The sequence below is a fragment of the Piliocolobus tephrosceles genome, chromosome 2 (genome assembly GCF_002776525.5).
Source record: "Piliocolobus tephrosceles isolate RC106 chromosome 2, ASM277652v3, whole genome shotgun sequence".
NCBI classification, from domain to species: Eukaryota; Metazoa; Chordata; class Mammalia; order Primates; family Cercopithecidae; genus Piliocolobus; species Piliocolobus tephrosceles.
In genome coordinates, this window is record NC_045435.1 from 125281196 (window position 1) to 125293040 (window position 11845).

Sequence of the window (11845 nt, forward strand, 5' to 3'; positions counted from 1 at the left end):
AACCCCTTCCTTCTTTAACTGGGTGTCTGAGGAGTTTCGTCTGTGGCTCGTCCTGCTACAGAACAGCAATGTGGATCAATTAGACCTTACAGATATATATATGATATTTTACGCAACAATAGCAATGGTACTTCTTAAATACACATGAAACATTATTCAGTATCAACCAAATATTAGGTCACTGCTATAATCTGAATATTTGTTCTTCCAAAACTCATGTTAAAATGTAATTGACATTGTAACAGTATTAAAAGGTGGGAACTCTGGGATGTGATGGGTCATGATGGGCCCCACCCACATAGGTAGGATTATTGCCATCATCAGAGAATGAGTTTGTCCCCCTTCTGTCTTTTTGCCCTTTTCCTTTTGTATCATGTGATGACACAGCAAAAAGCCCTCACCAAATATTGGTGCTTTGCTATTGAACTTCTCAACTTCCAAATCTCTGAGCCCATAAATTTCTGTTGATTGTGAATATTATTTCCTGCGGTATTATGCTAAAGCAGTACAAAATAAAATAGGATAACCATAAAAGAAGTCTCAACAATTTGAAAAAGGTTAAAATCATGCAAAATGCTTTTTTCAGATCACAATGGAATAAAGCTAAAAATTAGCAGCAAAAGAAAAACTGGAAAAATTCTCAGATATATGCAAATTATGGAACACATTCTTAAAAATCAATAAACCAAAGAAATCATAAAAGAAAAGAAAATCCTGAAACAAACAAAAACAGAACTATAACATAACAAAACTTATGGAGCACAGAAAAACAATACTAAGAGGGAAGTTTATAGTTGTAAGAGGGTTTAATAAAAAACAGAAATATCTCACATCAGCAACCTAACTGTACACCTCAAGAAACTAGAAAATAAAGAACAAACTACACCCATAGCTAGCAGAATAAGTGAAATAAAAATTAGAGAAGAGAAAATAAAGAGGAAAAACAATAGAAAAAAATGAACCTAAAAGTTAGTTTTCAGAAAATATCTATAAAATTGACAAATTTTTATCTAGATTCACTAAAAACAGACAAGTTTCAATGAACTAAAATTAGAAAATGAAAGAGAAAACATTGCAACCATAACAAATAAATAAATAAATTATAAGAGAATATTATGAACAATTGTACTTCAACAAACTAGATGACGAAGATGAAATCAACAAATTTCTAGAAACACACAAAATATCGAAGTTGAACCAGACCAATAAATAGTAACAAAATTACTCATAATTTACAAACTTCCATGCAAAGAAAAGTCCAGGAGCTGATGGCTTCACTGGAAAACTCTACCAAACATTTCCTCTACCAAACAATTACCAAACACTTATCACAGAATACTTAGTACCGATCTTCCTGAATTCTTTCAAAAAATTAAAAAGGAGCAATATTTTCAAACTCCTACTATGAAGCTAACATAACCCTGATACCAAAGCCAGACAAAGACAGAAAAAAAAAAAAAACATACAGATGAATATAATTGATCAATATTGGTACAAAATTTCTCAATAAAATACTGGCAAACTAAATTCAACAGCATATGAAAAGGATTATAAACCATGACTAAGAAGGGTTTATTCCTAAAATACAAAGATGGTTTAACATACCAATCAATGTAATATACCATGTTAACCTAATCATAGATAAAAGCCATATGATAATCTCAATTTATACAGACAAAGCATTTGAAGAAGAAAAAAAAAAAAAAAAAGTCAGTACACTTTTATAATAAAAATTCCCCAACAAACTAGGAATAAAAGGAAACTACTGTAAGATAATACAGCCACATATGAAAATTTTATAGTCAATATTATAGTCAATGGGGATAGACTGAAATCCTTTCCTGTAAGATGAGGAACGAGACAAGAATTCCTACTCTCATCACTTCTATTCAACATAGTACTGGAAACCTTACCAAGAGCAATTAGACAAGAAGAAAAAAATCAAAAGCTTCCACACTGGAAAGGAAAAAGTCAAATTATCTCTGTCCACAGATGATATTATCTTATATGTAGAAAATCTTCAAGATTCTACATTAAAAAAAGTTAGAATTAATAAATGAGTTCAGCACAGTAGCAGGATAAAACATCAACACACACAAGTCAATTGCATTTTTTTCACTTTCAACTTTTATTTTAGAATCAGGGGGTACATGTGCAAATTAGGTATGAAGGGATATTGTGTGATGCTGAGGTATAGCATATGAATGAATCCATCATATAAATAGCATAGTACAAATTGGTAGATTTTTTCAACTCTTACCCTGTCTCCCTCTCCTCTTTCATAATCCTCAGTGCCTATTGTTCCCATAAAAGTATTTTTTTTCTTAATTTTCTTCTCAGATTATTCATTGTAACTGTATAGAAATGCAGTTCAATACACAGGGTCATTTGCATTTCATACACAATCAATGAACAATCTGAAAAGAAAATTAAGAAGACAATTAAATTTAAAACAGCATATAAAAACAGAAAATACTTTGAAATAAACCTAACCAAAGAGGTGAAAGACTTGTACAAAAAAACATTTAAACATCATTAAAAGATATTCTTAAAGTCACAAATAAAAAAAGGATGTAATATTCGTAGATTGGAAAAAAATATTATTAAAATATTTATACTACCCGAAGCAATCTTCAGATTTAATAAAACTGTATCAAAATTCTAATTGAATTTTTTGAAGAAATTAAATAAATTCTAAAATTTATATGAAATCTCATGAGATTCTAAACAACAAAATTTTTATTTATTTATTTATTTTAGGTTATTCATTCTTGTTTCTTTTTTAATCTAATTTTATTATTATTATTATTATTATTATTATTATTATTATTATTATTATTATTATACTTTAAGTTCTAGGGTACATGTGCATAACGTGCAGGTTTGTTACATATGTATACTTGTGCCATGTTGGTGTGCTGCACCCATCAACTCGTCAGCACCCATCAATTCATCATTTATATCATGTATAACTCCCAATGCAATCCCACACCCCTTCCCCCCAGTGATAGGTCCCGATGTGTGATGTTCCCCTTCCCGAGTCCAAGTGATGTCATTGTTCAGTTCCCACCTATGAGTTAGAACATGCGGTGTTTGGTTTTCTCTTCTTGTGATAGTTTGCTAAGAATGATGGTTTCCAGCTGCATCCATGTTCCTACAAAGGACGCAAACTCATCCTTTTTTTATGGCTGCATAGTATTCCATGGTGTATATGTGCCACATTTTCTTAATCCAGTCTGTCACTGATGGACATTTGGGTTGATTCCAAGTCTTTGCTATTGTGAATAGTGCTGCAATAAACATACGTGTGCATGTGTCTTTGTAGTAGAATAATTTATAATCCTTTAGGTATATACCCAGTAGTGCGATGGCTGGGTCATATGGTACATCTAGTTCTAGATCCTTGAGGAATTGCCATACTGTTTTCCATAATGGTTGAACTAGTTTACAATCCCACCAACAGTATAAAAGTGTTCCTATTTCTCCACATCCTCTCCAACACCTGTTGTTTCCTGATTTTTTAATGATTGCCATTCTAACTGGTGTGAGATGGTATCTCATTGTGGTTTTGATTTGCATTTCTCTGATGGCCAGTGATGATGAGCATTTTTTCATGTGTCTGTTGGCTGTATGAATGTCTTCTTTTGAGAAATGTCTGTTCATATCCTTTGCCCACTTTTTGATGGGGTTGTTTGTTTTTTTCTTGTATATTTGTTTGAGTTCTTTGTAGATTCTGGAAATTAGCCCTTTGTCAGATGAGTAGATTGCAAAAATTTTCTCCCATTCTGTAGGTTTCCTGTTCACTCTGATGGTAGTTTCTTTTGCTGTGCAGAAGCTCTTTAGTTTAATTAGATCCCATTTGTCAATTTTGGCTTTTGCTGCCGTTGCTTTTGGTGTTTTAGACATGAAGTCCTTGCCCATGCCTATGTCCTGAATGGTACTACCTAGAGTTTCTTCTAGGGTTTTTATGGTAATAGGTCTAACATTTAAGTCTCTAATCCATCTTGAATTAATCTTAGTATAAGGAGCAAGGAAAGGATCCAGTTTCAGCTTTCTACTTATGGCTAGCCAATTTTCCCAGCACCATTTTAAAAAAGCCTAAAGACTCATGCTTTCTGATTTCAAAAACATTACAAAGCCACAGTAATAAAACCAACATGGCACTGGCATAAAGACTGACAAATAGACCAAAGCAATAGAATACAGAGCCCAGGAGTTAGTATCAATTTACAACAGTATAAGTGCTGCCAACTTTTCTTAAATGGGAATGGCATATATGTCTACTCTATCTTGATAAGATTACTGCCTAATTACAAGGAAACATGACAAGGTCAACCATAGAGAACAAGTGCCTTAAATAATCCCAATACTCTAAAAAGGGACAGATCCAGGGCTCTATCTGACCACAAATGGGCTGTTCTTCCCTAAAGACCTTAAATCAGAATCTCATAGAATATGATAATTGATATTCCCAGATATGGGTTACCACATGAATGATTAGGAAGGTATGTGTTAAGCAGGAAAACTTGTATCTAGAGAAATCTGCATTAAAAACTATCCTTATATATCCTCTGCTGGGAGACAGAATTTGTCCTCAGGGAAAAGAAAAATAATTCGTCCTGGAAATAATAAGTGCTGGAGAGAACATGGATAAAAATAATCTCTTACATATTGTTGATAGGAATATAAGTTAGTACAAGCACTATGGAGAACAGTTTGGAGGTTCCTCAAAAACATAAAGATAGAACTGCTATACGATTGAGCAATCCCACTGTTAGGCACATACTCAAAGAAAGGAAATCAGGATTATTGCAGGTCTCTTCACAATGGCCAAGATTTGAAAGCAACCTAAGTGTCCATCAAGAGATGAATTGATAAAGAAAATGCAGTACATATACTTAATGGAGTAGCATACAGCCATAAAAAAAGAATGGTATCCAGTCATTTAAAACAACATGAATGAAACTGAAGGTCATTATGTTAAGTGAAATAAGTTAGGCACAGAAAGGCAAAATTCATGTGTTCTTACTTATTTTTAGAATTCAAATTGAAATGATTGAACTTATGAAGATAAGAGTAGAAGAATGGTAACAGAGACTGAGAAAGGTAGTAGTGGAGAGAGGAGTAGTGGAGATAGTCAATGAGTACAAAAAGTAGTTAGAAAGAATAAATAATACCTAATAATTGATAACACACCTCATGACTATAGTCAATAATAATTAAATTATCTATTTTAAAATAACTAAAAGAGTATAGATTATTTGTATATGAAAGATATATACTGGAGCTGATGGATACCCCATTTACCATGAGGTGATTAATATGTATTGCATGCCTGTGTTAAAATATTTCTTGTACTCCACAAATATATGCACATACTATGTACCCACAAAAATTAAAAATTAAAGAAGAATACATATCCCAGAAATAAACTCTCTTGCATAGTCAAATTACCTTTAATATTTGACTATTAAATATCAAGATATTTAACATCAAAATATCTAATATCAAGATATTATATATCAAGACTATACAATGTGGAAAGAATCATCTCTTCATCAAAAGGTATCAGAAAAGATGGATTTGTCCGTGCAAAACAATGAAGTTGGACCCTAATTTTACAAGATACACAAAAATTAAGATGAATAAAACACTTTTATGTAAAACCACAAATCACACCATCCCTGGAAGAAAATAAAAGAAAGATGCTTTAGAACATAGGACTTGGCAATGATTTCTTGGATATGACAATAAAAGTATAGGCGACAAAGGCAGAAATAGACAAATAAGACATAACAAGATTACAAGCTTACTAAAATCTTTTGTGCATTACAGGAAAAATCCACAATGAAAAGGCAATCTACACAATACGAGAAAATATTTATAAAGCGTATACATATAATAAGATGTTAACACATAGAATATGTAAAGAACTCCCATAGCACAACTATAAATATATAGTTGTTATATAGTTATATATATATATGTATATACACACGTATACATACATATATGTGTATATGTATATGTGTATATACATATGTATATATGTACATACATATAATTAGCAAAGGAGTTGAAAAGATATTTTTCAAAGAAGATATAAAAATGGCCAACAAGCATATGAAAAGATACTCAGCATCAGTAATCATCAGAGAAATGCAAATCAAAACATTAATGAAGATTGGAAACAGAACAGAAAGCAGAACAGAAACCTTCACCAATCATTCCCCAAGAAGAACAGTAATTTAACAACTATCTACACACAAAAAAATTAATAAGAACAAAAAACAAGGTGAACCCTCATGGTATCGTGGATTCCGGTTGTCTGCTACTTTTCAACCAAGGGCCCCACTGCTCTGTGTCTCTGAGTAAATTTGAAAGGTATTCTACGCCATAAGCACTGCAACTCTTAAGTGAGTCCTAGGTCTGAAACTAGACCCACAGACAGTGGGATGGTGGGGGTGAGACAACTTACTGAGACACTAGATGAGGCAGCCAAATGAGTGTGGCATCACCCCTCCCTAACGGCAGGCTGCACAGCTTGTGACTCCAAAAGACTACCTTTTCTTTGCTTGAGGACAGGAGAGGGAAGAATGGGGAGGACTTTGTTTTGCATGTTGGATACCAGATCAGCCACAGCAGGATAGGGAATTGGTCAGAGTGGTGAGGCCCTCATTCCGGTTCCTAGAATGGGACCTGGATGTCCAGATGACATTTCCAGACACACTTTGGGCCAGAAAGAAACAGGCTGCCTTGAAGAGAAGAACCCACTCCTGACTACATTCATTACCAGCTAACTGAAGAGTCTTTGGGGCCTGAACAACCAGCTGCAATACCCAGGTACTATGTAGAAGATCTTGGATGAGTCTCTGCTACTTGCTGGCTTCAGGTAACACAGCACTCACAATTGCTGTGCTCTCCTTCCCTCAGTACCTTGAGATGCTCCCTGCACCATACTTCTGCTGATTTATGGTGTGGGTGGAGTGGCTTTGAGATTCAAGTACGTTGCCAGCTTTGGTGACTTAAAGATGAAACTCCTGCTTGAGAAAAGCAGAGTGACAAGTAAAGGGGACTTTTGTCTTGCACATTAGGTACAGCAGTGGCCACAGAGAGGTAGAGCACCAAGTGAGTCAAGACTTGACTCTTGAATGACATCTTTTGACTTGCTCTGGGCCAGAGGGAATTTCATTGCCGTGAAGGGTGAGTCCCAAGACAGGCAGCATTCACCGCAAGCCAACTTAAAAGACCTCAGGCCTTAAGGGAATATCAGCGGTAGTCTAGCAGAACTTTACATGGTCTCCTGTGGTGATGAGTACAAGGTGAGGCTCCTCTGCCTTTAGAAAGTGGAGGGAAGACTGGGAAGGTCTCTATCTTGTGGTTTGAGGGCTAGCACAGCATCAGTACAATAAAATACCAGATAGACTTCTAAGGTTTTTGAATCTAGTCCCTGACTCCTGGAATGCACCTCCAGACTTACCCAGGGGCTGGGGCCCTCACTGCTCTAAACAAAAGGACAAAGGCTTTCCCATGCGGCTGGCTTTGCCACCTGCTGATTGTAGCGCACCAGGGCTTTGAGCAAATACAAGCAGCAGTAAAAGAGAAAGCAGAATAAAAGACAGGGGTAGAAAGTTTATTCAAAGGAATAATTACAGAGAACTTCCCAAACCTGGAGAAATATATCAATATTCAAATCCAAGAAGGTTATACAACATCAAGCAAATTTAACCCAGAAAAGATTATCTCAAGGGATCTAATAATCAAACTTCTAGAAATCAAGAACGAAAAAGTATCCTAAAGCAGCAAGAGAAAGAAAGAAAGAAATGTACAATGAAGTTCCAATACATCTGGAAACAGACTTTTTATTAGAAACCTTTCTGGCCAGGAGAAAGTGGCATGACACATTTAGGGCTGAAGGAAAAGAAAAATTTACCCTAGAAAAGTATATCTGGCAAAAATAACCTTCAAGTATAAAAGGGAAATAAGTATTTTCCCACACAAACCAAAAGCTAAGGGATTTCACCAACACCAGACCTGTCAAACAATAATTGGTAAAGGGAATACTTTAATTAGAAATAAACAAATGCAAAAGAATGTTAATGAAGAGTAAATAATCACTCAAAGTTGCAAAACTCACTAGTAATAGTAAATACACAGACAAACACAGAGTATTGCAACACTGTAACTGTAGGGTATAAATCACCCATTCTAACCAGGAAGAACCAGTCAAAAATAACTACACCAAATTTTCAAGACATAGACAGAACCACAAGATATAAATAGAAACAACAAAAAGTTAAAAAGTAGTGGGGATAAAGTTAAGGCATAGAATTTTAATAGTTTTCTTTTTGTCTGGTTGTCTATAGAAACAATATTAAATTCTTATCAGGTTAAAATAATGGGTTATAAGGTACTATTTGCAAGCCTCACAATAACCTCAAACAAAAAACATACAATGAATACACAAAACATAAAAAGCAAGAAACTAATTCATGTCTCCAGAAAAGATCACCATCACTAAAGGAAGACAGGAAACAAAGACAAAAGGTCACCAAAAAAAAAAAAAAAAAAAAAACCCAGAAAATAAATAACAAAAGGGCAGGAGTAAGTCCTTATTTATCAATAACATTAAATATAAATGAACTAAACCTGCCAACAGCCGAAATATATAGACCGGTTGAATGGATACAAAAACAAGACCCATTCATCTGTTGCCTACAAGAAAAACACTTCACCTATGAAGACCACATACACTGAAAAATAAAAAGACTGGAAAAAGATATTCCATGCCATCAGAAATGAAAAAAAGAGGAGTTGCCATAATTTTTACAGACAAAATAGATTTCAAGACAAATCTATACAAAGAGACAAAGAAGGTCCCTATGTAATGATAAGGGGGTCAATTTAGCAAGAGGATATAACAATTATAAATATTTATATGCACCCAACACTGAAGCATTTAGATATATAAAGAAATCATTATGAGAGCTAGCTGGAGACTTCAACATCCCAGGTTGAAAATTGGACATATCTTCCAGACAGAAGAGGAACAGAAAAAAATCAAACTTAACCTGCACTATAGGCTAAATGGATCTAATGTTTACAGAACATTTAATTAAATGGTTATAGAACACAAATTATTTTGCTCAGCACATGGATCATTCTCAATAATAGATCATAATTTAGGTCACAAAAAAGTTTTAACACATTCAAAAAATTGGAATAATATCAAACATCTTCTCTGTTCCGAATGGAATAAACTAAAAAATTAATAACAAGAACAACTGTGGAAACTACACAAATATATGGAAATCAAAGAATATGCTCCTGAATGGCCAGTAAGTCAATGAAAAAATTAAGAAAGAAATTGAAAACTTTCATGCAACAAATGATAACGTAAACACAGCATTCCAGAACCAATGGGCTATAGCAAAAGCAGCACTCAGAGCGAAGTTTATACTTCCCCCTTTTTGATGTGCCTACATCAAAAAGAAGGAAACACTTCAGATAAATAATCTAATAATGCATCTTCCTTAGAGACTTACAAAGAGACTTAGACTCCCATACAATAATAATGGGAGACTTCAACACTCCACTGTCAACATTAGACAGATCAATGAGACAGAAAGTTAACAAGGATATCCAGGAATTGAATTCAACTCTGCACCAAGTGGACCTAATAGACATCTGCAGAACTCTCCACCCCAAATCAATAGAATATACATTCTTCTCAGCACCATATCGCACTTATTCTAAAATTGACCACATAGTTGGAAGTAAAGCACTCCTCAGCAAATGTAAAAGAACAGAAATTATAACAAACTGTCTCTCAGACCACAGTACAATCAAACCAGAACTCAGGATTAAGAAACTCAATCAAAACCACTCAACTACATGGAAACTGAACAACCTGCTCTTGAATTACTACTGGGTACATAATGAAATGAAGGCAGAAATAAAGATGCTCTTTGAAACCAATGAGAACAAAGATACAACATACCAGAATTTCTGGGACACATTTAAAGCAGTCTGTAGAAGGAAATTTATAGCACTAAATAGCCACAAGAGAAAGCAAGAAAGATCTAAAATTGAAACTCTAACATCACAATTAAAAGAACTAGAGAAGCAAGAGCAAACACTTTCAAAAGCTAGCAGAAAGCAAGAAATAACTAAGATCAGAGCAGAACTGAAGGAGATAGAGACACAAAAAAACCCTCCAAAAAATCAATGAATCCAGAAGCTGGTTTTTTGAAAAGATCAACAAAATTGATAGACCACTAGCAAGATTAATAAAGAAGAAAAGGGACAAGAATCAAATAGACGTAGTAAAAAATGATAAAGGGGACATCACCACCGACCCCAGAGAAATACAAACTACCATCAGAGAATACTATAAACAACTCTATGCAAGTAAGCTAAACCTAGAAGAAATGGATAATTTCCTGGACACTTACACTCTCCCAAGACTAAACCAGGAAGAAGTTGAATCCCTGAATAGATCAATAGCAGGCTCTGAAATTGAGGCAATAATTAATAGCCTACCAACCAAAAAAAGTCCAGGACCAGATGGATTCACAGCCAAATTCTACCAGAGGTACAAGGAGGAGCTAGTACCATTCCTTCTGAAACTATTCCAATCAATAGAAAAAGAGGGAATCCTCCCTAACTCATTTTATGAGGCCAACATCATCCTGACACCAAAGCCTGGCAGAAACACAACAAAAAAAAGAGAATTTTAGACCAATATCCCTGATGAACATTGATGCAAAAATCCTCAATAAAATAATGGCAAACCGGATTCAGCAGCACATCAAAAAGCTTATCCACCATGATCAAGTGGGTTTCATCCCTGGGATGCAAGGTTGGTTCAAAATATGCAAATCAATAAACGTAATCCAGCATATAAACAGAGCCAAAGACAAAAACCACATGATTATCTCAATAGATGAAGAAAAGGCCTTTGACAAAATTCAGCAGCCCTTAAGGCTAAAAACTCTCAATAAATTCAGTATTGATGGAACATATCTCAAAATAATAAGAGCTATTTATGACAAACCCACAGCCAATATCATACTGAATAGGCAAAAACTGGAAGCATTCCCTTTGAAAACTGGCACAAGGCAGGGATGTCCTCTCTCACCACTCCTATTCAACATAGTGTTGGAAGTTCTGGCTAGGGCAATCAGGCAAGAGAAAGAAATAAAGGGTATTCAGTTAGGAAAAGAAGAAGTCAAATTGTCCCTGTTTGCAGATGACATGATTGTATATTTAGAAAACCCTATCATCTCAGCCCAAAATCTCCTTAAGCTGATAAGAAACTTCAGCAAAGTCTCAGGATACAAAATTAATGTGCAAAAATCACAAGCATTCTTATACACCAGTAACAGAAAAACAGAGAGCCAGATCATGAATGAACTCCCATTCACAATAGCTTCAAAGAGAATAAAATATCTAGGAATCCAACTTACAAGGGATGTAAAGGACCTCTTCAAGGAGAACTACAAACCACTGCTCAGTGAAATAAAAGAGGACACAAACAAATGGAAGAACATATCATGCTCATGGATAGGAAGAATCAATATTGTGAAAATGGCCATACTGCCCAAGGTAATTTATAGATTCAATACCAGCCCCATCAAGCTACCAATGACTTTCTTCACTGAATTGGAAAAAACTGCTTCAAATTCATATGGAACCAAAGAAGACCCTGCATTGCCAAGACAATCTTAAGTCACAAGAACAAAGCTGGAGTCATCATGCTCCCTGACTTCAAACTATACTACAAGGCTACAGTAACCAAAACAGCATAGTACTGGTACAAAAACAGAGATATAGACCAATGGAA